This window comes from Erinaceus europaeus, chromosome 11 (assembly GCF_950295315.1).
Source record: "Erinaceus europaeus chromosome 11, mEriEur2.1, whole genome shotgun sequence".
NCBI classification, from domain to species: domain Eukaryota; kingdom Metazoa; phylum Chordata; class Mammalia; order Eulipotyphla; family Erinaceidae; genus Erinaceus; species Erinaceus europaeus.
Genome location: NC_080172.1, coordinates 44,397,986 through 44,425,973, shown reverse-complemented (window position 1 = coordinate 44,425,973; position 27,988 = coordinate 44,397,986).

Below are 27,988 nucleotides of genomic sequence, written 5' to 3'. Positions count from 1 at the left end.
GTGAAGCAGGTTTGCAGGTGTCTATCTTTCTCTCCCCCACTCTGTCTTCCCCTCCTCTCTCCATTTCTCTCCTATCCAACAACAACGACATTAACAATCGCTACAACAATAAAACAAGGACAATAAAAGGGAATAAATAATAAATAAATATTTAAAAATAATAAAAAAACAGATTTTTATCTTTCTCCCATAGAAAATTATTTATTGTTTTTTCCAATTAGATTTTTTTTTACTTTAGCTAACTAGAGAAAAATGTAGTCCACCAAGTTCCATTCAATAGATGTTCATATATTAGAATATTCAAAATATATTTGTTTTTTCTTTGTTGTTTTTATCAATTTGTTTTTGTTTTTTTTTACACATTGCAAGTGGTAGACTAAGGACTTCTCACATAACCCGATATTGCTGAGACTCATCCTCAACCCAATTTTCACTCTATAGTTTTGAAGACAGAAACAGAGAAATACCAAAGTACTGCTTCACCATCCATGGAGATCTACCCATTTTTACCTTTGCTGTTGTCTTAATGTTGTCATGTGGTAGTGTTTACATTCTTGAAACTTTGTGTTTGATCCCTAGCACATGACATATATATTCCTAAAAGAAGTAGAAGGTAACCCAATGGTATAGTATATATTTTTCTTTTTCTTGTTTCTTTTTTCTTTCTTTTTTTTTTTAGTTCCCTCCAAAGTTATCACCGAGGTTCAGTTCCAACATTATGAATCCACACCTCCCAGCAGCCATTTTTTCCTTTTTTTCTTTTCTTTCTAGTTTTTGTTGTTGTTGTTGTTGTTAGAACAGAAAGAAATTGAGAGAGAATGGGGAGATAGGAAGAGAGAAAGGGGAGTCGGGCGGTAGCGTAGCAAGTTAAGCGTAAGTGGCGCAAAGCGCAAGGACCGGCATAAAGATCCTGGTTCGAACCCCCGGCTCCCCACCTGCAGGGGAGTCGCTTCACAGGTGGTGAAGCAGGTCTTCAAGTGTCTGTCTTTCTCTCCCCTTCTCTGTCTTCCCCTCCTTTCTCCCTTTCTCTCTGTCTTAACCAACAACGACATCAATAACAGCGATAATAATAATAACAATAACGACAAGGGCAACAAAAAGGAAAATAAATAAATATAATTTTTTTTAAAAAAAAGGAGAGAAAAATAGACACCTGCAGACCTGATTCACCGCCTGTAAAGTGACTCCCCTGCAGGTGGGGAGCCAGGGGCTCAACCAGGAGCCTTATGAGGGTCCTTGTGCTTTGTGCCACGTGCACGGCTTAACCTGCTGAGCTACCGCCCCACTCCCCACAATCTTATTTCTAAACAAAGTCTGAGGAGCCAGGTGGTGATACACCTGGCTAAGAGCACACACTACAGTACACAAAGACCCGGGATTCAAGTCCCTGGTCCCCATCTGCAGGGAGAAAACTTCACAAGTGAATTAGAGCTGCAGGTGCCTCTGTCTCTTTCTATCTCCCCTTCCCCTCTCAATCTCTGTCTCTATCCAATAATATATAAATAAATAAAACTACAGCTATCAACTTCTTTTAAAAAAAAGGGTCTGCTAAGATGAATATGGGCCCCAGATCAAGTCAACAATATTTATATACTTTTCCCATATTTGGGAGCTACTTTTTAAAAATTTTTTATTTTCCCTTTTGTTGATCTTGTTGCTTTTCATTGTTGTAGTTATTATTGTTGTTGTTATTGATGTCGTCATTTTTAGATAGGACAGAGAGAAATGGAGACAGGAGGGGGAAGACAGAGAGGGGGAGAGAAAGATAGGCACCTGCAGACCTGCTTCACCACCTGTGAAGCGACTCCCCAGCAGGTGGGGAGCCAGGGGCTGGAACCAGGATCCTTAGGCAGGTCCTTGAGCTTCCCGCTACGTGCCTTAACCCACTGTGCTACCACCGACTCCCTGGGAGCTACTTTCTTCCCTGGCCCAGCTTTCTATTCCTATTCCCAAATCTGATACTACCTCCCCAGGCAATATCTTTGGCCCACCTGCATGTTAACTGTTGGGCTCAGGCAAAAATTAGTAAAGTCACGATCCCCTTAGAATATATCTAAAACAGATCTACCAGCTTTTTCCAAAATGGAGAACCCAAATCTTATCTGCTTTATTCTTGTTTTTAGGTTCTTGATTATTTAATAGTTAGTTATGCTTTTTAAAAATATTTATTTATTTCCCTTTTGGTGCCCTTGTTGTTTTATTGTTGTAGTTATTATTGATGTAGTCATTGTTGGACAGAACAGAAATGGAGAGAGGAGGGGAAGACAGAGAGAGGGAGAGAAAGACAGACACCTGTAGATCTGCTTCACTGTCTGTGAAGCGACTCCCCTGCAGCTGGGGAGCTGGGGGCTCAAACTGGGATCCTTGTGCCAGTCCTTGCACTTTGCGCCACGTGTACTTAACTGTGCTACCGCCCGACTCCAAATTAGTTATGCTTTTTATGTTAATGCTTTTCAGTCACCAAGTTGCAGATACTACCATGATGCCAATCTCACCAATGTGTCCTGGAACCCTACCTACCCAGAGAGCCCTGCCCACTAGGGAAAGATAGGAACAGGCTGGGAGAATGGATTGACTTGCCAATGCCTATGTTCAATGGAGAAGCAATTACAGAAGCCCCACTTTCCACCTTATGCACCCCACAATGATCGAGGGTCCATATGCCCAGAGGGATAAAGAATAGGAAAGCTTTCAAGGGATGGGAATGTGATAAGGAGCTCAAGTGGTGGCAATTGTGTGGAACTATACCCCTCTTATCCTATGGTCTTGTCAATATTTCCATTTTATAAATAAAAAAAGTCTGAGATGCTAGAGATTAGCACTTCAACACATCTTTTTCAGAAAATATTTATTTATTTATTTACTTACTTACTTACTAGTGAGAAAGAAGTGAAGAAAGAAAACCATAGCATTGGTGGTAGGAATGGTGTTAATATGCACTCCTATTAACTTATAGTCTTATAAATCACCAATGAAAGAAAGAATGAAAGAAAGAGAAAACTAGAGCATCACTCTGGTACATGTGATGCCTAGGTTTGATCCTTAAGCTGGTCCTTGCACTTGCACCATGTGCACTTAACCCGCTGCGCTACCACCCGACTCCCAAAATGTTTTTTAAATAAGTGGGCTGCCAAGTATATACAATCCAAATTCTAGCTAGCCTCCACCCCTCTGGGTAAGCTTCTGTAGTATGATTTCTTTCTCCCTCTTTTTCTCACTATGTAAAAAAGTTTGCCCTTGGAGCAGTGAAACCTCAGCAATGACAAGAAAGGAGAAAAAAAAAAAAGTAATAGTGGCTGAGTAGAATGCAAGACTTGTATGCATGAGGTTCCAAGTCCAGTCCCAGACACCATGGAGGCCAGAGTGGTACTCTGGTCTCTCTCCTCCCTCCCTTAAAACTCTGTCATAGGGGCCAGGTGGTTGGCGCACCTGGTTGAGTGCACATGTTATAGTATGCAAGGACCCAGGTTCAAGACCCCAGTACCCACCTGCAGGGAGAAAGCTTCATGAGTGGTGAAGCAGGACTGCAGGTGTCTCCCCCTATCTCCCCATTCCTCTCAATTTCTGGCTGTCTCTATCCAATAAAATAATTTTAAAAAATTAAAAGCTTTGTCATAAAAATCTTTTAAAAGATCTTAAAGAGCAGTAGTCTGCAGTATAGTTCAATGCCCATGGTTCTGGACTGATAAGCATGAGTGCCCAAGTCTGATCCCTGGCATCACATGTGCCAGAGTAAAGTTCTGGTTCTTCCTCTATGAGTGATAAGTAATACTTTTTTTTAATATTTATTTTATTTATTTATTCCCTTTTGTTGCCCTTGTTGTTTTATTGTTGTAGTTATTATTGTTGTTGTCGTTGTTGGATAGGACAGAGAGAAATGGAGAGAGGAGGGGAAGACAGAGAGGAGGAGAGAAAGATAGACACCTGCAGACCTGCTTCACCGCCTGTGAAGCGACTCCCCTGCAGGTGGGGAGCCGGGGTTCGAACCGGGATCCTTATGCCGGTCCTTGTGCTTTGCGCCACCTGCTAAGTAAAACTTTTTTAAAAAAACATAAAAAGCAGGGAGTCAGGCATAACACAGTGGGTTAAGTGTTCGTGGCACAAAGCACAAGGACTGGCCTAAGGATCCCAGTTCCAGCTCCCTGCTCCCCACCTGCAGGGGAGTCACTTCACAGGTGGTGAAGCAGGTCTGCAGGTGTCTATCTTTCTCTCCCCCTCTCTGCCTTCTCCTCCTCTCTTCGTTTCTGTCTGTCCTATCTAAAATGATGACATCAATAACAACAACAACAACAATTTAAAAAAACAAGGGCAACAAAAGGGGAAAAAACATAAAAAGCAATAGACATGGGGCTGGGCCAGTGACATACTTAGTTGAGTGCACCTGTTATCATATACAAAGGCCCTGGTCATCCTCACCTGAAGAAGAGATGTTTCATAATAGTTCTTTCTCTCTTCTTCCTATTTCCTTCTTTCTTTCTTTCTTTCTTTCTTTCTTTTTTTTTTTTTTTTTGCCTCCAGGGTTATTGCTGGAGCTCGGTGCCTGCACCATGAATACACTGATTCTGGATTTTTCTCCCTTTTGTTGCCCATGTTGTTTTATTATTGTTGTGGTTATTATTATTTTTTTATTGATGCCATTGTTGTTGGATAGGACAGAGAGAAATAGAGAGAGGAGGAGGAGACAGAGAGAAGGAGAGAAAGACACCTGGAGACCTACTTCACCTCTAGTGAAGTGAACCCCCTGCAGATGGGGAGCCAGGTCTCCAACCGGGAACCTTAAGCCTGTCCTTGAGCTCTGCGCTTGTGATCTGCACCATGTGCACTTAACCTGATGCGCTACTGCCAGACCCCCTTCCTTTCTCTTTTTATCTTGATTTCTCTCTAATATATACATATGGTAAATATATTATTTATTAATATATGGCAAAATATTTTATATTTTATTTTTATTTATTAAATCTTTTAATTTTCACTTATAAAAAGGAAACACTGACAAAAACCATACGACAAGAGGGGTACAACTTTACACAATTCCCACCACCAGAACTCCGTATCCCATCCCATCCCATCCCCTCCCCTGATAGTTTTCCTATTCTGTATCCCTCTGGGAGTATGGACCTAGGGTCATTATGGGGTGCAGAAAGTGGAAGGTCTGGCTTCTGCAATTACTTCCCCACTGAACATGGACTTTGGCAGGTCCATCATACTCCCAGCCTGTCTCTCTCTTTCCCTAGTGGGGCGGGGCTCTAGGGAAGCAGAGCTTCAGGAAACATTGGTGGGGTCATCTGCCCAGGGAAGTCTGGTTGGCATCATGGTAGCATCTGGAACCTGGTGCCCTCTCCCAAAATTCCCAGGTTGGAAGCTGCTTCTTTTCGGAGCACACACCAGATATTGTCTCCAAGTCACCATCTTGGCTCCACCATGGCAAGATATCTTATTTATTGATTAAACTCTTCCTTATAGTAACTCTGGGCATTGAAGTTAGAATCTCTGATGCCTTAGGTATGAAATTCTGTGTACAAACTCCTGTAATATTTCCCTTGACATCTTGGATGCATTTTTCCCTAGACTTTATAAAAGATTTGTTTATTTATTAATGAAAATAATAGAGAGAACCAGAGCACCACTTTGCCATGTGTGTTTACAAGGTTGGAACTCAACACATCACGAGAAAAACAAAACCTTTATCTACTGTGTCACCTCCCAGCCACACTTAATTTTTTTAAATTTATTTCTTTATTGGGGAATTAATGTTTTACATTCAACAGTAAATACAATAGTTTGTACATGCATAGCATTCCCCAGTTTCCCATTTAACAATACAACCCCCACTATGTCATTTATCATCCTTCATGGACCTGTATTCTCCCCACCCACCCACCCCAGAGTCTTTTACTTTGGTGCGATATGCCAATTCCATTTCAGGTTCTACTTGTGTTTTCTTTTCTGATCTTGTTTTTCAACTTCAGCCTGAGAGTGAGATCATCCCATATTCATCCTTCTGTTTCTGACTTATTTCACTCAACATGATTTTTTCAGGGTCCATCCAAGATCAGCTGAAAACGGTGAAGTCACCATTTTTTATAGCTGAGTAGTATTCCATTGTGTATATATACCATAACTTGCTCAGCCACTCATCTGTTGTTGGACACCTGGGTTGCTTCCAGGTTTTGGCTATTACAAATTGTGCTGCCAGGAACAAATGTGTACACAGATCTTTTTGGATGGATGTGTTGGGTTCCTTAGGATATATCCCCAGGAGAGGAATTGTATGATCATAGGGTAGGTCCATTTCTAGCCTTCTGAGAGTTTGCCAGACTGTTCTCCACAGAGGTTGGACCAATTGACATTCCCACCAGCAGTGTACGAGGGTTCCTTCGACCCCACACCCTCTCCAGCATTTGCTGCTGTTACCTTTTCTGATCTATGACATTCTCACAGGAGTGAAGTGATATCTCATTGTTGTCTTTATTTGCGTTTCTTTGACAATCAGAGACTTGGAGCATTTTTTCATGTGTTTCTCGGTGTTTTGGATCTCTTCTGTGGTGAATATTCTGTCCAAGTCCTCCCCTCATTTTTGGATGGGGTTATTTGTTGTTGAGTCTGGCAAGCTCTTTATATATGTTGGTTATTAAACTCTTATCTGATGTATGGCATGTAAAGATCTTCTCCCATTCTGTGAGGGGTCTCTTGGTTTGGGTAGTGGTTTCTTTTGCTGTGAAGAAGCTTTTTAATTTGATGTAGTCCCACAGGTATATACTTGCCTTAGTCTTCTTTGTAATTGGATTCGTTTCATTGAAACTGTCTTTAAAATTTATGCAGAAAAGAGTTCTGCCAATTTTTTCCTCTAAGTATCTGATAGCTTCTGGTCTAACATCCAAGTCCTTGATCCACTTGGAATTTACTTTTGTATTTGGTGAAATACAGTGATTCAGTCTCATTCTTCTGCAAGTTTCAACCCATTGTTTCCAACACCATTTGTTGAAGAGACTCTGCTTTCCCAATTTAATAGTCTGGCACCTTTGTCAAAGATTAGATGTCCATAGGTGTGGAGCCTCATTTCTGGGCTCTCAATTCTATTCCACTGGTCAATGTGTCTATTCATGTTCCAGTACCAAGCAGTTTTGATGACAATGGCCCTATAATACAGTTTGAAATCTGGGAGTGTGATGCCTCCAGCTCTGTTCTTTTTTCTCAAGATTGTTTTGGCAATTCTAGGTCTTTTCTGGTTCCAGATAAACATTTGTAGCATTTTTTCTATTGTCCTAAAAATGTGCTTGGGATCTTGATGGGGATAGCATTAAATTTGTAGATAATATATCAGGGTAATATATTCATTTTGATGATGTTAATTCTTCCAACCCATAAACATGGAATATCTTTCCACTTCTTTGTGTCTTTTTCAATTTCTTTGAGTAGTGACTCATAATTTTCAGTATATAAGTCTTTCACTTCTTTGGTTAGATTTACTCCTAGATGTTTTATTGTTTTTGTTGCTATAGTAAAAGGAATTGATTTCTGGATTTCAATTTCTTCTAACTTAGTGTTTGCATAGAGGAATGCCACTGACTTTTGAATGTTAATTTTATAGCCTGACACCTTACTGTATTTCCTGATGATTTCCAAAAGCTTCTTGCTGGATTCCTTAGGTTTTTCCATGTATACTATCATGTCATCTGCAAATAAGGAGAGTTTGACTTCTTCTCTTCCAATCTGTATGCCTTGAATCCCTTGCTCCTGCCTGATTGCTATGGCAAGAACTTACAACACTATGTTGAATAGTAATGGTGATAGTGGGCAGCCCTGTCTAGTACCTGATCTGAGTGGAAATGCTTCCAGTTTTTCACCATTGAGTATGATGTTGGCTGTAGGTTTGCTATATATAGACTCTACTATCTTCAGGAATTTTCCATCTATTCCCATTTTTTGTAGTGTTTTGATCACAAAGGGATGTTGTATTTTGTCAAAGGCTTTCTCTGCATCTATTGATATGACCATGTGGGTTTTGGTCTTGTTTTGTTGATGCAGTGGATCACATTGATTGATTTACGTATATTAAACCAACCTTGCATGCCTGGGATAAACCCCACTTGGCCATGATGAACAATCTTTTTAATATACTGCTGTATCCAGTTGGCTAGAATTTTGTTCAGTATTTTAGCATCTATGTTCATCAGAGATATAGGTCTGTAGTTTTCTTTATGGTTGTGTCCCTATCTGCTGTTGGTATCAGAGTGATGTTGGCTTCATAGAAGCTGGCAGGGAGTATTCCAGTGTCTTCAATCTTCTGGAAGACTTTTAAAAGTAGAGGTATTAGTTCTTCTTTGAAGGTTTTGTAGAATTCATTTGTAAAACCATCTGGTCCAGGACTTATATTTTTGGGAAGATTTTTGATAACTGCTTCAATTTCATTAGCTGCAGTGGGCCTGTTCATGTTATCTACTTCCTCTTTACTTAGTTTTGGAAGTTGGTAGGAATCTAGGAAATCGTCCATTTCTTCCAGGTTCTCTAGCTTGATGGCATATAGTTGTTTAGAGAAGCCTTGCATGATATGTTGAATTTCTGCGGTTTCTGTTGTGATATCTCCTCTTTCATTTAGAATCCGATTTATTTGGGTCTTCTCCCTTTTTTGTTTTGTGAGTCTGGCTAAAGGTTTGTCGATTTTGTTTACTCTTTCGAAGAACCAACATTTACTTTCATTGATCTTTTGTATGGTTTTCTTATTCTCAATGTTATTTATTTCTGCCCTAACTTTAGTGATTTCTGTCCTTCTGGTTGCTTTAGAGTTCCTTTGTTCTTCTTCTTCTAGGTCTTTAAGATGTGCAATCAGGCTGTTTATTTGTGCTTTTTCTTGTTTCCTAATGTGTGCTTGTATAGCTATAAACTTCCCTCTTAGGACTGCTTTAGCTGTGTCCCAGATATTTTGATAGCTTGTGTCTTCATTTTCATTGAACTCTTGAAACATTTTGATTTCTTCCTTGATTTCCTCTTTGACCCAGAAGTTGTTAAGAAGTGTACTGTTGAGCTTCCACATTTTGGGACTGTTACTAATCTTTTGTTGATTGTTAAGTGTTAGTTTAATTCCACTGTGGTCTGAGAAGATGCTTGGGATAATTTCATTGCTCTTGAATTGGCTGATGCTGTCTTTGTGGCCTAACATATGGTCTATCCTTGAGAATGACCCATGTGGATTTGAGTAAAATGTGTATTCCAGTTTCTTGGGATGAATCACTCTGAAAATGTTCAATAGTTCCAGTTTATCTATCTCTTCATTTAGCTCCCTTATGTCTTTACTGATTTTCTGCCTTGATGATCTGTCAAGTTGAGACAATAGGGTGTTGAAGTCCCCTATTATGATTGTGTTGCTGATAATATATTGCTGTAGCTCTTTAAGTAGATGTTTGATGTAGTTAGATGGCTTCTCATTGGGTGCATAAATGTTAATAATTGTTAAGTTCTCTTGATTGACTGATCCTCTGAGCATTAAGTAGTGTCCATTCCTATCTTTTTTAGTCTTATGTATTTTAAAGTCTATCGTGTCAGTATGAGAATAGCTGTTCCTGCCCTTTTTTGTGAGCTATTGGCTTGTATGATAGTTTTCCATCCTTTCACTTTAAGTCTGTGTTTGTCTTGTTGAGTTAGGTGAGTTTCCTGTAGACAGCATATTGTTGGCTTGTGTTTTCTGATCCATCTTCCTACTCTGTATCTTTTAATAGGTGAATTCAGGCCATTGACATTTATTGATATCAAAGGTTGAAGATATTTTAACACCATTCTTGTAGAGTTTTAGAGTGTTTTGATATATGTCCTATTTGTGGTGGTCTGATTGTTTATAGGAGACCTTTCAGAACTTCTTTCAGGGCAGGCTTGGTGATAGTTGATTCCTTCAACTGTTGCTTGTCTGAGAAGGTTTTGATGCCTCCATCTAGTCTGAATGACAGTTCTGCAGGATATAGTATTCTTGGTTGAAAGCCTTTCTCATTGAGTACTCGATATATATCTTGCCATTCTCTTCTGGCCTGTAGTGTTTGTATGGAGAAGTCTGCTGCTAATCTTATGGGTTTTCCTTTGTAGGTGACTCTTTATTTTTCTCTTGCAGCCTTCAGGATCCTTTCTTTATCCTTATTCTTTTCAATTCTAAGTATGGTATGTCTTGGTGTCTTTAGGTCTGGGTTAAGTCTGTTTGGGACCCTCTGGGCTTCTTGAATCTTTATGTCTTTGATGTTGTCTAGACTAGAGAAGTTTTCAGCTATTATGGCCTGGAAAATGCTTTCTTCCTTTGCTTCTCTTTCTTCCTCTGGTATGCCAATAATGCGCATATTGTTTCTTTTGAAGTCATCCCATAGGTCTCTGTTGTTGTTTTCAGCATCTCTTAATCTCTTTTTGAGATCTCTTACTTCGTTTTTAGTTGTCTCTAATTCATCCTCAATCTTGCTAATTCTGTCTTCAGCCTCATTGATTCTATTCTCTCTGCCCTCTACTGTTTTCTGGAGTTCATCTATTTTGTTTCCCTGTTCTGATACTGTTTTAGCTTGTTCAGCTAGTTGTGTTCTTAGCTCAGCGATTTCAGCTCTCAGCTCTCTAATAACCATGAGATAATTAGTATTTTCTTCCATAGACTCATTTGTTGTTCCTGTATTTCTGATTACAATTTTTTCAAATTCTTTACTCACTCCTGTTATTATTTCCTTAGCTAATGTTTGGATGTTGAACTCGTTATTTTGTGCTTCACCCTCTGGAGGACTTTTAGCTGGACTCTTGTCCTGGTTAGATTCTCCAATATTTCTTCTTATTGTTTTAACCATTTTATATATTATGTTATGAGTTCCCTTTATCAGTACTTTTCAAATTATTGTTCACTGTTGCCTGGATTGACTTGTGTCTAAGTAAGTTAATTAAAGGGTTCACAGTGGTGGAAGTTAACAGTTGTTTCAATAGTATTTTAATCCCTGAGTTGGAGCTTAGTGGTTTAAAAGCCTCTTTTTTTCCCCTTCCCTGTAGGCTATGGGAGTCTGAGGGCTTTTAAATCATCAATAGGCTTCTTAGCTTAATCACTGACTCCTGACGAAGAGATAAAGCAGGGTGAGGCAGAGATAATCCAGTGGTTATGCAAAGAGACTTTCACATCCCCTCAGCTATGCCACCGAGGTATAGGTCTTCTCCTGAGTTTCCTGGTTAGATCTCTGTCCCCTGGTGTCCCTCCCTGTTGCTGCTTCAGATTCTGAGGGTAGTCGTAATGGAGACTCAGAGTTGCACTTGGTGAGACTCTGGGGAGTCCTCTCCTCCCTTCAGCTGTCCCCTTGTTGGTGGAGCAGACTGGAGGTGGTGTCTCAACCGATAAACTGCTGGACTGTTAGCAGTCACTTAATCTCTCCTTATGCTCCTCTCTCCTCTCTGTCACCAGCCACACGTGTTGTACTCACCGATGATTTAGTGGGTTCCTGTGGTCATTCTAGTCCTGTCTTGTTTCAGTCCCAGGTGGTCTCCTTTGGTATTCCTAGTTGATCCGGGAGAGGAGAGGAGATAAAGCGATCTACTGCTGCTCGTAGCTCTGCCTCCGGAAGTCTTCCTATTTTTCTTCTTATTATTATTCATGAGAAAGATAGGAGGAGACATCACTCTGGTACATGTGCTGTCAGGGATGTAACTCAGGACCTCATGGTTGAGAATTCAATGCTTTATCCACTGCGCCACCTCCCAGACCACTAAATTTTATTTTTAAGAACAGTTTTAGCCTTACAGAAAAACTTAGTATTTTTCTACTAAATAGTGCATTCCTATATAACCCTTCAGCTCACGCCAGTGTCCCCTATGCTCACATCTTCCATTGGTGTAGTCCATTTATTAGAAGAATTTGTATCAATGTTACTACATCATCATTAAAGTTTTTGGTTCTCATTAGTATTCACTCTCTTGCTATATACTTCTGAGCCTTTTGTTGTTGTTGTTGTTTTAAAATATTTACTTATTCCCCTTTGTTGCCCTTGTTTTATTGTTGTAGTTAGTATTATTGTTGTTATTGATATTGTTATTGGATAGGACAGAGAGAAATGGAGTGAGGAGGGGAAGCCAGAGATAGGGGGAGAAAGATAAACACCTGCAGACCTGCTTCACCCCTTGTGAAGTGACTCTTCTGCAGGTGGGGAGCCAGGGCACTTTGCGCCATGTCTGCTTAACCCACTGCCCCACTGCCTGACTCCCCCAATAAGTGATTTTTAAAAGCATATTGGCAGAAGGCAAATGACCTTACAGCCCAGAGCCAAGTGTGAAATCACCTATCTTCAAGCTTCTCTATTTGTGTTAAGTACGTTTGGAACACTTGACTTTATTTATTTATTCCCTTTTGTTGCCCTTGTTTTTTTTTTTTTGTAGTTATTATTGTTGTCATCATTGTTGGATAGGACAAAGAGAAATGGAGAGAGGAGGGGAAGACAGAGAGGGGGAGAGAAAGACAGACACCAGCAGACTTGCTGCACCGCTTGTGAAGCAACTCCCCTGCAGGTAAGAAGTAAGGGGCTCTAATCGGGATCCTTACACTGGCTCTTGCACTCTATGCCACCTATGCTTAACCCGCTGTGCTATAGGCTGACTCCCCCGATTACATACTCTTTACTGAATCCGACATGAAGCCCAGCCAGTCTATCTTGGCGTTACTCTCGATCGCACTCTGTCATTTCACAAACATCTCACAAAAACTGCAGCAAAGGTGGGCGCGAGGAATAACATCATTGCAAGACTGGCCAGCTCCTCATGGGGCGCGAGCGCTTCCACACTACGATCATCATCTCTGGCATTATGCTATTCCACTGCAGAATACTGTGCCCCAGTATGGTTCCGTAGCCCCCATGTCCACTTGGTCGATTCCAAATTATATTCCTCCATGAGGATAATTTCTGGAACCATCCGTTCCACCCCAGTTCCATGGCTGCCAGTTCTTAGCAACATCGCCCCACCAGATATTCGTCGGGATGCGGCATCATCTAAGTTCATTTCCCAGGTCTATGCTCGACCGGACCTGCCAATATACGCGGATATCTTCGCCCACCCTGTTCAACGCTTGACGTCTCGTCACCCAATCTGGTCCCCTACGCCTACACTGAACTTCTCTGTTCCAGTCTCTTGGAAACAGAGTTGGCAGTCAACTGAGGTAAAGAACAAACACCTCATCACAGACCCCTGAAAGCGTCAACCCGGCTTTGACCTAGCACGTTATGATTGGGCCCTCCTCAATCGCTATCGAACAGGCCAACAGGCCATGGCCAGTGTGCCGCTATGTTCCATCGCTGGGGAGCCAGAGATGACCCGAACTGCCCCTGCGGCTACAGACAGACTATGACCCACATAGTCAACGACTGCCACCTCTCCAGATTCAAAGGAGGTCTCGAAACTTTACATCAGGCTCAACCTGATGCTGTTGACTGGCTACGGAAGAAGGGCAAACGCTAGAAGAAGAAAAACTGAACGATTCCAACTTTAGGACAGTCCAGGAAAGACAAAACTGATATTCTGAAATGATATTCTGAAAAAAGGAAATAAAGAGATTGGTTCTTGCTTGGGACAGAGAAATAAAGAATAAATAAGGGGATGCAGTATAGAACCTTTTTTTTTCTTAATTTATTTATAGGGGGAATTAGTGGTTTACAGTTGACAGTAAAATACAATAGTTTGTACATGTATAGCATTTCCCAGTTTGCCACATAACAATTCAACCCCCAGTAGGTCCTCCTCTGCCCATGTTCCAGGACCTGAACCCTCCCCCACACCCCAGAGTCTTTTACTTTGGTGCAATACACCACTTAAAGAACCTATGCTGTGGAAGGTGGGGCTACAGAGTAGCAGCAGCTGCATTTCTCTCCTCTCCTCTGTCAACTAGGAATATCAAAGGAGACTACCTAGGATCACAAGACAGGACTAGACTACTTTGGGAACCCACCAAATCACCAGAGTATCCAGAGACCACAACTCTGCCCAGACTTCCAGCTCTACCCAGTTGAGAAAATTCTCTAAAGAATAAGAAATATCAAAGATCACCTGAGACTGCAACAAGATGAGACTGGGACTACTTTGGGAACCCACCAAGTCAACAGTGAGTGGAAACACGTGTGGCTCATGGACAGAGAGGAGCCTAAGGAAAGATTCCTGGAGCTAAAGCCCATTATCTACTCCCAAGTGGCTGGTAATAGTCTGGCAGTTTGCCAGTTGAGGAGTCACCCCAGTCTGTTTTACCAAAAAAAAAGACTGAAGGGAGGTGGAGACTCCCCTAAGATTCACCAAATACAGCTATGAGTTTCCATTTCCTACTGCCCTCAGAGACTGGAGCAGCAGGGGGTAGGCCTTTGCTGACATCAGGGGTCAGAGAAGTGACCAGGAAACTCAGGAGAGATCTACATCCTGGTGGTCTAGCAGTGGGACTATATAGTGGGAGCCTTTCCACATTGTTCTCATTGAACTAGCAAAATTGAGGACGAATTAAAGAAAACTAAGAAAGAAGTAAGAGATCTCAAAAATAAATTAAGAGATATTGAAAACAACAACAGAGACATATGGGATGACTTCAAAAGAAGTAATATACACTGTTGGTATGCTTCTGGATTCTGCTTTTAAGACCCCTTCTGTTTCATTGGTTTGATCCTGCTTAACTCTGTATTCTATTTGCATAGTCACTGTTGACTGAGCACCCCCCTGCCTCCAGGACATTGGTTTAATCCTCACTGGTTCGGGCTTTTTCTTTCTCCCCACCCCCTATCCTACGTACATCCTTTTCAGACCTGACACTTCCACCTCAGGAGAGATAAGGACAAGATTGTGATTAGAGATAGCTTAGATTGCGCTGTGTTCCACATGAATAAAGACTGAACTGCGTACCACTCAGCAATGAGTCCCTGCTCGTTTCTGTTTCCCGCCCATGAAGCTCAGCCCGACAATACACTTTATAGGCCTACCAGAGGAAGAAAGAGAAGGAGGGGACAAGAGAATCCTACAGGACATAATAGTTGAGAACTTCTCTAGTCTAGACAACATCAAAGACATAAAGTTTCAAGAAGCCCAGAGGGCCCCAAACAGAATTAACTCAGGCTTAAAGACACCAAGACACATCATATTTAGAATGAAAAGGTATAAGGATAAAGAAAGGATCTAGGGAGTCAGGCAGTAGCGCAGTGCGTTAAACGCAGGTGGCAATTCCAGTTCGAGGGAGTTGGGCAGTAGTGCAGCGGGTTAAGTGCATGTGGCGTGAAGCACAAGGACCTGCGTAAGGACCCCAGTTTGAGCCCCCTCTCCCCACCTGCAGGCGACTCACTTCACAGGCGGTGAAGCAGGTCTGCAGGTGTCTTATCTTTCTCCCTCCCTCTCTGTCTTCCCTTCCTCTCTCCATTTCTCTCTGTCCTATCTAACAACGATGACATCAATTACAACAATAACAACTACAACAATAGTTAAAAAAAAAAAGGGCAACAAAAAGGGATAGTAAATAAACATAAAATATTTTTTAAAAATCATTTATTAAAAAATCTTTTAAAAATCATTTATTGATTGACTTATTGTATAGAGACAGAAATCAAGAGGTAAGGGCGAGGATAGAGAGAAGCTTATTCCCTGAAGATGGGAACTGTGTCTTTGCTCATTGTAACATGTATGTTCAGTAGGATGCACCATTGCCCAGCCCCTGGTTTGCCAATATACTTTATATGAAACTAGTAAATTTTGGTGACAAATCTTGGCTGTCACGTCATTTTTCTGAATTACTTTTTAAAGAAAATAATAGTTATTTTATTTTATTTTTTGCTTCCAGGCTTATCACTGGGGTTCAGTGCCTACACTGCGAACCCACTGCTCCTGACAGCCATTTTTTACATTTTTGTTGTTGTTGTTGGATGGGACAGAGAGAAATTGAGAGAGGAGAGGAAGATACAGAGGGGAGAGAAAGTTAGACACCTACAGACCTGCTCTACTGCTTATAAAGCAACCCCCCTACAGGTTGGGAGCCAGGGGCCTGAACCAGGTTCCCTACACCAAATTAATGTATTTTTATATAGACAGAGAAATCAAGAGGGAAGGGGGGCAAATAGAGAGGAAGAGAGAGAGAGGGGAGGGCAGGGAGAGAGAGAGAGGAGGGTGCTGGGCAGTGGTACTCCCTGTTAAGCGCATGTCTTACCATGCGCAAGGAGCCAAGTTTGAGTTACCGCTCCTCAACTGCAGGGGGCATGCTTCACTAGTGGTGAAGTGAGTCTGCAGGTGACTTATCTTTCTCCCTGTGTCCCCTCCCTTCTCAATTTCTGTCCTGTCAAATAAAATAGAAAAGGGAAAAAAATGGAAAAAACGGCCTCTGGGAGTGTTGGATTCATAGTGCCAGCACCCAGTCTCATCCATAATCCCAGTGAAAATAAAATAAAATAAAATAAAATAAAATAAAATAAAATAAAATAAAATAAAATAAAATAAAATAGAGACAACTGTAGCACTGTTTTCACTGCTGGTGAAACGTACCCCCCCTCCCCCTGTGGAGACTGGGGGTTGGGGGTTGGCTAGGGGCTAGAACCCAGGTCCTTGCACATGATAACATGTTTGGTCAACCAGATTTGCCACTGCCCACCCATCCTCCTCCAAATCACTTTTGCTATTGCTGTTGAGGCTTTGCACATGTGAAAGATCATCCTCTGTATTGATTTTTCAGAAAAAGTGTGAGACAGAAGAGCTAGAGACACAGCACGGTACCAAATCATCCCCTAGTGCCATAGTGCTCCCATGTGATACAGGGGCTCAAACATGCATCATGTGCATGGCAGTCTCTCTGATCCTGTTGCCTTCATGCTATACTATGACATTCTGGGTCATCCAAATAAAATGTCTGCTAGAAATGTGTATTTTTGATTCCTCCTTTTTTATTTTTTATTTTTATTTTTTAAGCTTTATTTTTTATTCATTCATTTATTTATTTATTTTCCCTTTTGTTGCCCTTGTTGTTTTATTGTTGTAGTTATTATTGTTGTTGTTATTGATGCCATTGTTGTTGGATAGGACAGAGAGAAATGGAGAGAGGAGGGGAAGACGGGGAGAGAAAGACAGACACCTGCACACCTGCTTCATCGCCTGTGAAGCGACTCCCCTGCAGGTGGGGAGACGGGGGGCTCTAACCGGGATCCTTATGCTGGTTCTTGCACTCTGCGCCACATGTGCTTTATCTGCCATGCTACCGCCCGACTTCCTGATTCCTCCTTCTGAGGAGGAATTCTTGGAGTGTTGGATTCATAGTGGCAGCACCTAGTCCCATCCATAATCCCAGTGAAAACAAAATAAAATAAAATAAAATAGGGAGTCGGGCGGTAGCGTACCAGGTTAAGTGCGTGTGGCACAAAGCACAAGGACTGGAGTAAGAATCCCGGTTCGAGCCCCCTGCTCCCCACCTGCAGCGGAGTCGCTTCACAGGTGGTGAAGCAGGTCTGTAGGTGTCTATCTTTCTCTCCCCCTCTCTGTCTTCCCCACCTTTCTCCACTTCTCTCTGTCCTATCCAACAATGACGACATCAATAACAACAACAATAACTACAACAACAATGAAAACAACAAGGGCAACAAAAGGGAAATAAATAAATATAAAAATAAATAAATAAATAAATAAATAAAATGCCTTTTGTGATCATTGCCAGTTTTTCTTTGTTCACCGTTTAAGTAAAATAAGATTTACATATAATTTTAAACTCCCCATTAATATGCTCCTATTATTATTTTTTAATATTTATTTATTCCCTTTTGTTGCCTTTGTTTTATTGTTGTAGTTAATATTGTTGTTATTGATGTCGTCATTGTTGGATAGGACAGAGAGAAATGGAGAGAGGAGGGGAAGACAGAGAGGGGGAGAGAAAGATAGACACCTGCAGACCTGCTTCACTGCCTGTGAAGCAACTCCCCTGCAGGTGGGGAGCCGGGGGCTCGAACCAGTATCCTTAAGCCCGTCCTTGTGCTTTGTCATAACATATTTCTAACTGACAATATTATTATTTATTTATTTATTTATTTATTTTAAAAAGGAGGCATTAACAAGACTGTAGGATAGGAAGGGTACAACTCCACACAATTCCCACCACCAGATCTTTATATCCCATCCCCTCCCCTGATAGCTTTCCTATTCTTTATCCCTCTGGGAGTATGGACCCAAGGTCATTTAGGGTTGCAGAAGGTGGAAGGTCTGGCTTTTGTAATTGCTTCCCCACTGAACATGGGTGTTGACTGATCCATCCATACTCCCAGCCTGTCTCTCTCTTTCCCTAGTAGGGTGGCATTTGGGGAAGCAGAGCTCCAGGACACTCTGGTGGGGTCATCTGTCCAGGGAAGTCTGGTCGGCATCCTGCTGGCATCTGGAACCTGGTGGCTGAAAAGAGAGTTAACATACAAAACCAAACAAATTGTTGAACAATTATGGACCTAAAGGCTGGAATAGTTTAGAAGAAGTGTTGCAGGGTACTCACTGCAGACTCTTGTGTACTTCTGCTTTCAGGTATATATTTTGCCCTAGTTTATGGATACATGTGAACATATGCTCTATCTCACGGGACCTGGTCTATATCTAGGTTTTGGGACTTTGTTAGGAAGTGAACCACCTGGAATGGAATTAGAGAATACTATGAAAGGAAAGGTCTTACCCGAGTAATGAAGCTGAAGGGCTGCCATTAATATGCTCCTATTATTTCTAAAAAAAAAAAAAAAAAAAAACACCTTTTCTCATGGTAAACTTATTTTCTAATAGCTGTGGGGGAATTTTTCTTTGCAGTGCAGCTTCCCCCAGGGTGGAATTCCACTGGCTCTTTGGCTGGCTCTGTTACCAGTGGACAGCTGTGTATAACAGGAACTGTGGAATAGCACATCTCAGAGAGATGGCAGGCAGACAAAGGAGGAGGGCTACTAATGATCAAACGTGGAATTGGGCCAGGACAACAAAACTAGCGTCTCCTCCCCTTATTCTCTCATAAAGCCCTGTGAGACTTTTCAATAACCACAAGTGGTCAAATGTTTAAAAGTTAGATGTTAAGGGAGAAAAAAGTCAGATGTTGAGTTCTGACCTCAGTCCCAAGACATCTCAGTGCCCTGGGACAGCATGCTGTAGTCTCGGAGGGCTTAGTATGGCTCAAAGGAACACTGCATTTGGCTGGGTCACTTGTGGCTTAGTGGAACAGGGTTTCCTTAAGATCTGTCTGTAAGCTTGCTGGCAAATCAACCATTTCACCTTTGGTTGAAAGAAAATTCATTGGAGCCTCAGGTTGAATAATGAAGCCTTATTGCTATCAGTCATATCTAAACCTTCTTAGGTTTCTAGTTTGTGATTTATATTTATGTAAATGTTTTTATATTTATTTATTTTTCCATTTGTTACCCTTGCTTTTTTCATTGGTGTTTTAGTTACTGTTGTTGTTGTTGATATCGTTGTTCTTAGATAGGACAGTGAGAAATGGAGAGAAGAGGGGAAGACAGAGAGGGGGAGAGAAAAGATAGACACCTGTAGACCTGCTTCACCACCTGTGAAGTGACTCCCCTGCAGGTGGGCGGCTGGGGGCTCCAACCAGGGTCCTTATGCTGGTTCTTGAGCTTTGGGCCATGTGCGCTTAACCCGCTGCGCTACCGCCTGACTCCCGATTAAAAAAAAATTATTTATTTCTTTATTCCCTTTTGTTGCCCTTGTTGTTTATTGTTGTAGTTATTATTGTTGTTGTTATTGATGCCATTGTTGTTGGATAGGACAGAGAAATGGAGAGAGGAGGGGAAGACAGAGAGGGGGAGAGAAAGATAGACCCCTGTACACCTGCTTCACCACCTGTGAAGCAACTCCCCTGCAGGTGGGGAGCCCGGGGCTCAAACCAGGATCCTTTCTCTGGTCCTTGTGCTTTGTGCCAAGTGCTTGCGCTTAACCTGCTGTGCTACCGCCCGATTTTTTTTTTTTACAGCTGTTTCACCTATGTATGTGTTGAATGCTTATGTATCTCCCGCAATAAGCCTGATAACCACCCATTTCTGCATTCATTTCAGTGCAGAAACTTTAAAGGCTACCAGGGGTTCCTTTTTGACCTGAGGGAAAAGACTGGAAAGGAAGTGACTGATTTACATTGATTTACAAAATACGAACATACTATGAACAAATGTAGGTGAGAGCGGCAGAAAGAGCAGCTCAGTGGGAGGGGTGTGGCCAGCACTGTTCTTGCTCATTCAGCAAAAGAACCTTGGGAGGTAGTTGGATCTCACTAATTATTGGCTTGCATTTGTACTATATAAGCTTGGAAGACAAGTTCAAAGAAAATACCTAAAAACAAGCTTCAGTCTGTTAAAGCTTCAGTCTGCTTCAGTCTGTTAAAGCATTCTAGTGAAGCTTCAAGCATTTTAGGGGAAAATAATTTACTTGTTCTAAAGCTTTAGTACTTATGGCAAATTATGAAGGCTAATTACCCAGTCATATATTCCAAAATTTGAATATTTTATTATAAAATTACATATGCTTGATTTGAGAAGAAGACGGAAAAAAACAAACATAATGGAGTAGTACAGTGTCAAAATCAGTTTCTTTTTCCTTATCACTCTCTAATCCACACCCAGGGAACTCACTATAAATGTTTCCAGGTAGATATGCTTCTAAGCTTTTGGAATCACATACAAATCTGTCTTTTTAAAAAAACACATATAAAAGGCCAGGAGAGTTTACCTAGTATAGAATGGACCTGTCCATGTGGGAGTCTCTGGATCTGAACACCAAATGAAAACATCATGGGTGGCACCAAGGGAACTCCATGGATGGCAAAGTAGGGTGGTACTATGGTATCTTTTGTTTTCTGTTTGCTTCTGCATTTTCACTTTCGTCTTAAAAATTTTTTTTTTAAGATTTTATTTATTGGTTCATTTCTTCTTCTTCTAGTGTTTGCCCTTCTTCCGTAGCCAGTCAACAGCGTCAGGTTGAGCCTGATGTAAAGTTTCGAGACCTCCTTTGAATCTGGAGAGGTGGCAGTCGTTGACTATGTGGGTCATAGTCTGTCTGGAACCGCAGGGGCAGTTCGGGTCGTCTCTGGCTCCCTAGCGATGGAACTTAGCCGCGCACCGGGCATGGCCTGTTCAATTGGTTCATGAGAAATGATAGGAGCAAGAGAAAGAACCAGACATCACTCTGGTACATGTGCTGCCATTGGATCAAACTTAGGACCTTATGCTTGAGAGTCCAGTGCCCTATCCACTGTATCACCTCCCGGACCATACATTTTTGCTTTCTTTTTGTCTAAAATAATGAATAAAGAAGTTGGCTTACCTGGTTGAGTGCACATGTTAGCATGCACAAGGATCTGGGTTTTCCCACTTGCAGAGGGGAAGCCTCACCAGTAATGAAACAATTCTGCAGGTGTTTCTCTTTCTCTTCCTCTCTATTTCTCTTCCCCCCCCCAATTTCTCTTTGTCTTGTCAACTAAAAAAGAAAGAAAGGAAAAAGAGAAAAGAAAAGGAAAGAAAAGAAAAGATGGCACCAGGGAGTAGTAGACTCATCATAAAGGCAACAATTTCTAGCAATTCCCTGTGGGAAAAATAAAATAAAATAAAAATGACCCCCCAAAAAACAACTCCATGTTGTCTGGGAGTTGGCATAGTGGATAAGGCATTGAATTCTTAAGCATGAAGTTGTGAGCTCAATCTTTGGCAGCACATGTACCAGAGTGATGTCTGGTTCTTTCTCTCTGTCCTATCTTCTCATTAATAAGCAAATAAAATCTTTTAAAAAAATCCTAGGGAACTACTCAATAATGATATCACCTATGTTTAAGGCCCATGTGCAGTATAAAATTAAAAAAAAATTGACCCTAGACATTTGTCCAAAGACTACAAAAACACCTATCCAAAAAATATCTATGCACACCCATGTTTATGGCAGTACTATTTGCAATATCCAGCATTTGGAAACAATCCAAGTATCCAACAACAAATGAATGTTTATAGAACTTGTGGCATATATACACAAAGTCCAGGAAGTGGCACAGTAGATAAAGTGTTGGATTCTCAAGTATGAAATCCAAATTCAATCCCGGGAAATGGATGTACCAGAATGATGCCTGATTTCCTCTCTTTCTCATCCTCTCGCTCATAAATAAATAAATAAATAAATAAATATTTAAACAAAAGAAACAAAGATATCTCTTTTGCTAAAACGTGGGTGGAGCTAGAGGGAATTATGTTGAGTGACATAAACCAGAAAGAGAAGGATGAATACAACTGCTCTCACCCACAGATAGGCTCGAAAAAGGAAAGCAAAGGACAATACAGGGTGAATCCTCAATGGACTTGCTGTTCATTGAGGGACCTAAAGTCATACGGCAAAGTCAATGATGGTTGAGAGTGAAATGTACTGATACTTATCTTGGGGAAATATAGAAATATACCCTGATGACAACATTTCCTCAATAAAGTTACACTGGAATTGAAAAAAGAACAAAATTTACAAATTTTACTGTACTTCACATTGCATAGTGGATAAAGTGTTGGACTCACAAATATGGGGTTCTGAGTCTGATCCCAGCATTACATGTGCTAAAGTGATGGTCTGGATCTCTCTGATAAGTACTTAAAAAGGAATTATTCTATACACAATTGTTCTGTGAGTGAGTTTTTTCATTTTGTTCATTCCAGGCAATTTAATACTTACCACTTTCTTTCTTTCTTTTCTTAAACTGTAAGGTTGTGTATTTGTACCATAATTTATTTATTTTATTATATTATTATTATTTATTATTATTATTATTACTTTTGATTGCCACCAGTATTATCACTGGGCTGGGTGCCAGCACTACAAATCCTCTGCTCCCGGTGGCTAGTTTTTCCTTTTCTTTTTTTTTTTTTTTTGCCTCTAGGGATATTGCTGGGGCTCAATGCCTGCACCATGAATCCACTGCTCCTGGAGGTTTTTTTTTTTCCCCTTTTGTTGCCCTTGTTGTTTTATCATTGTTGTGGTTATTATTACTGTTGTTATTGATGTCATTATTGTTGGATAGGACAGAGATGGAGAGAGGAGGGGAAGACAGAGTGGAGGAGAGAAAGACAGACACCTGCAGACCTGCTTCACCACTTGTGAAGAGACGCCCTGCATGTGGGGAGCCAGGGGCTCAAACCAGGATCCTTGAGCTGGTCTTTGCTTTTCACACCATGTGCGCTTGACCTGCTGCACTACCACCCGACCCCCATTCTTTTTTCTCTTATGCTTGATAGGACAGAGAGAAATTAAGATAGGAGGGGAGATAGAGAAAGAGAGAGACAGAGAGACAACTGCAGATCTGCTTCACTGTTAGTGACGTGCCCCTCAACAGGTGGAGAGGGGGGGCTCGAACCTGGGTCCTTGTGCATTGTGATATGTGCACCTAACCTTGTGCACCATTGCTTGGCTCCTTGTACCATAGTTTGTTTAAACATTTAGTACTTGAAAGAAAGAAAGAGAGAGAGAGAGAGAGAAAGGAAGGAAGGAAGGAAGAAAGAAAGAAAGAGAGAAAGAAAAAGAAAGAAAGAAAGAAAGAAAGAAAGAAAGAAAGAAAGAAAGAAAGAAAGAAAGAAACTTGTTAGAGACTGGGGATAGTTCACTTGTATGAGGATCCAGGTTTAAGCCCATGGTTACCACATGGGAGTACCATTTAAAAGGGAAGCTTACTGAATAGTAGAACAGTATTGTGGTGTCTCTCCTCTCTCTGTCCCTCTCCTCCTCAATTTCTATCTAAAAAGAATAATTTTTAAAAAGTCCACCAGGAGTGGTAAAATCATGCAGGCTTGAAGCCCTAGCAAAAGCCCTGAAGGAAATAAAAAGGGGGGGTTAAATATTTTTCTTCCTTACAACACTTTATTTATTTATTTTTAAATATTTTTATTTATCTATTATTGGATAGAGACAGAGAGAAATTAAGAGGGGAGAGGGGAGGTAGAAAGGGAGTGAGGTACAGAGAAACCCACAGCACTGCTTCACCACTCATGAAGCTTTCCTCCTGCAGGTGGGGACCAGGGGTTTGAACCTGGATCCTCATGCACTGTAATGTGTGCTCTTAACCAGGTATGCCACTACCTGGCCCCCAGCACTTTACATTTCTTAAAATATATATATTTACTTAAAAATATATTACCTGCTAGTGAGAGAGCATAGAATCACTCTGGCAGGGGCCAGGCGGTAGTGTAGCAGGTTAAGCACACATGGTGCTAAGGGTGAGAACCAGCATAAGGATCCCGGTTTGAGCCCCGGCTCTCCACCTGCAGGGAGGTTGCTTCATGGGCAGTGAAGCAGGTGTGCAGGTATCTATCTTTCTCTCCCCCTCTTTATCTCCCCCATCCTCTCTCCATTTCTCTCTGTCCTATCCAACAACAACAATGACAATAATAAGAACAACAAAGGCAACAAAAGAGAAAAAAATAGCCTCCAGGAGTGGATTCAAGTGCAGGCACTGAGCCCCAACAGTAAGCCTGAAGGCAAAAGAGAGAGAGAGAGAAAGAGAGAGAGAGAGAATCACTCTGGTCATCTGGCCATATGTAGTGTTGAGGATCAAACTCAGGATCTCAGGATCTTGTGTACTTAAGTCCTATTACCTACCTCTTCCCAGCCACCAGATATTTAACATTTTTATATAGTGTCAGATTGTGTTTCAAAAGCAGGACTGATTACATTTTTAACAACAGTGTATAGAGTGCCTGCTTTTCCACATCCTAAATGCTAGTTTTTTAAAATATATTTATTTATTTATTTATTTATTTATTAATGAGACGGATAAGAGAAGAAAGGACCAGGCATCACTCTGGTACATGTGCTGCAGGGGATGGAACTCAGGTCCTCATGCTTGAGAGCCCAACCCTTTATCCACTGTGCTACCTCCCAGACCACAACGCTAGGTATTTTTAGATTTATTTTTTAAATTTTATTTATTAATCAGAAAGATAGGCAAGAGAGAATCAAATACCCCTCTGGTACTTGTGCTGCCAGGATTAAACTTAGAACATCATGCTTTAGTCCAACACTTTATCCACTGTGCCACCTCCTGGACCACCTAGGGTTTTATTTATTTATTTATTCCCTTTTGTTGCCCTTGTTGTTTTATTGTTGTAGTTATTATTGATGTCATTGTTGTTGGATAGGACAGAGAGAAATGGAGAGAGGCGGGGAAGACAGAGAAGGGGAGAGAAAGACACCTGCAGACCTGCTTCACCGCTTGTGAAGCGGCTCCCCTGCAGGTGGGGAGCCAGGGGCTCGAACCAGGATCTTTCTGCCAGTCCTTGCTTGGCACCATGTGCACTTAACCTGTTGCACTACCACCTGACTCCCTTGTGTTTTTTTAATATACATTTAAAAATTTATTTAATAATCATCGACAAGACTGTAGGATAAGAGGGGTACAATTACACATAATTCCCACCACCTGAGTTCTGTATCCCATCCCTTCCATTGGAAGCTTTCCTGTTCTTTATCCCTCTGGGAGTATGGACCCAGGATTGTTATGGGGTGCAGAAGGTGGAAGGTCTGGCTTCTGTAATTGCTTTTATGCTGAACATGGGCATTGGCAGGTCGATCCATCCTCCCAGCCTGTTTATATCTTTCCCTAGTGGGACAGGGGTCTGGGGAGGTGGTGTTTAAAATTGGTGAGGTCGTCTGCCCAGGGAAGTCAGGTTGGCATCACAGGAGCATAGGCAACTTGGCAGCTGAAAAAGCAGCAAGATATAAATAGAAAATTTTGTTTAATAATTAGGAACCTGGGAGTTAGGTGGTAGCACAGCTCCACTATGTTGTTCCTAATGGAGATGACCAGTGATAGTGGAGAGAGGGATCTGTTAGAGGTCTAGGCCCATCATGTCTATGTGGGAATACCAGGATTCCCTGACTAGGGTCCCGGATGAAAAGGTGGTCTGGTCACCAAGAGAGCCTCATCATTAAAGTATGCCAGTCTCTTGCCCTTATCCAGCTTTTGTAGTCCTTACTTTGACAAGGTTAGCCTTGGAGTGACTGAAGGAAGTGAAATAGGAGGTAGGTGAGGAGGGTTATCTAGGTCTAAGTAGAAACTATTTGATTAAGTACTTTAGGGTGTCTTTTTTGGGTCTTTCTACTTGCTTGCTGCACTTATTGGGTCACTGCAGATCTTTGCACACTTTTCTTTAAGGTATATATTTCCCTCTAAGTTATGGATACATGTACACATGTGCTCTATCTCATGGGACCTGATCTATATCTGGGTTCTTTTTTATTTGTTTGTTTATTTATTTATTTATTTATTTCCCCTTTTGTTGCCCTTGTTTTATTGTTGTTATTGATGTCATTGTTGTTGGATAGGACAGAGAGAAATGGAGAGAGGAGGGGAACACAGAAAGGGGAAGAGAAAGACACCTACAGACCTGCTTCAAAGCTTGTGAAGCTACACCCCTGCATGTGGGGAGGAGGGGGGGCGGTCCTTGCGCTTTGTACCACGTGCCCTTAGCCCGCTGCAGCTACCTCCCAACTCCCTATATCTAGGTTCTATGGCTTTATTAGGAAGTGCACCACCCGAAATCAAATCAATGAGTCCTATGAGCTAGGAAAGGTCTCACTAGAGTAATGGACCTGGAGGGTTGACATTCCACGCCTGGTGTCTCTGGACACAGTCTGAAGTGAAACATGTCGAGGTGGTACTGGTTGTATTTTTTTTAAGCAAGTAAGAAATAATATCTTAAGGTAAGCAATGATTTTTAATTTTGCATTTGATTTATCCTAATTTTATCATATATTCATCAAACATATTTTTATGTGAACTAAAAATGTTTTTTTGTTTTCATTTTTTCTTTTCTTTTCTTTCTTTTTGCCATCAGGGTTATTACTGGGTCTTGGAGCCAGCACTACAAATCCACTGCTCCCAGTGGACATTTTTTTCCTTTTTTTTTTTCTTTCTATTTTATTGGATAGGACAGACAGAAATTGAGAGAGAAGGGGGAGGTAGAGAGGGAGAGAAAGAGATAGAACCCTCCAGACTTGCTTTACTACTCGTGAAGCATCCCCCTGCAAGTGGGGAGCAGGAACTGGAACCTGAGTGCATGTGCATGGTAACATGTGTACTTAATTGGGTGTGCCAGCACTTATTACCCTATTTGTTTCATATTAGATTTTTCTTTTTTTTCCTTTTGTTGCCCTTGTTCATTGTTGCTGTTATTATTATTGTTGTTATTGCTGTTGTTGTTGGATAGGACAGAGAGAAATGGAGAGAAGAGAAGACAGAAAGGGGGAAAGATAGACACCTGCAGACTTGCTTCACTGCTTGTGAAGTGATACCCCCCGCCCCCTGGCAGGTGGCGAGCGGAGGGTTCCAACCGGGATCCTTACACTGGTCCTTTTGCTTTTATTTGCTTAACCCGCTGCACAAGGCCCCCTAGATAAATTTTTTATGTGAGAGATAGAAAGATAAAGAAGCCAGAGCACCACTATATTACATGTGGCCCCAAGGATTGAACTGAGTCTCAACTAAATCTTGCGCTCTATTAGCTGAACTATTTGTTTAGCCTCTCTGAATTTTTCATTTATATATTTTACCCATTTTCTACTGATTTTGTTTGTTGTCACCATGACTGTCTTTTGTGCTTGGTACCTGTACCTCTCTATGGCTCCTGGTAGTCATTTCAACCCTCCCCACTTTTTAATTTAATTATTAGATAGAGACAGAAAAAATTGAGAGTGGGATAGAGAAGAGAGGGAGAGAGATGGAGAAGATATCTGCATTCCTTTTTCACCACTTGCAAAGCTTTCCCCCTCCAGGTGGGGAACCAGGGGCTTCAAACTGGGTCTATGGGCACTATAATGTATTTGTTTAACCTGATGCACCACTGCCTGGCTATCCCTTTTTAAGTAATTTTTTATTAGTGATTTAATAATGATTGACAAGGTTGTCATATAAGAGGGGTACAACTCCATATAATTCCCACTACCAGAGTTCCATATCCCATCCCCTCCACTGGAAGTTTCCCTGTTCTTTATCCCTCTAGGAGTAAGGACCAAA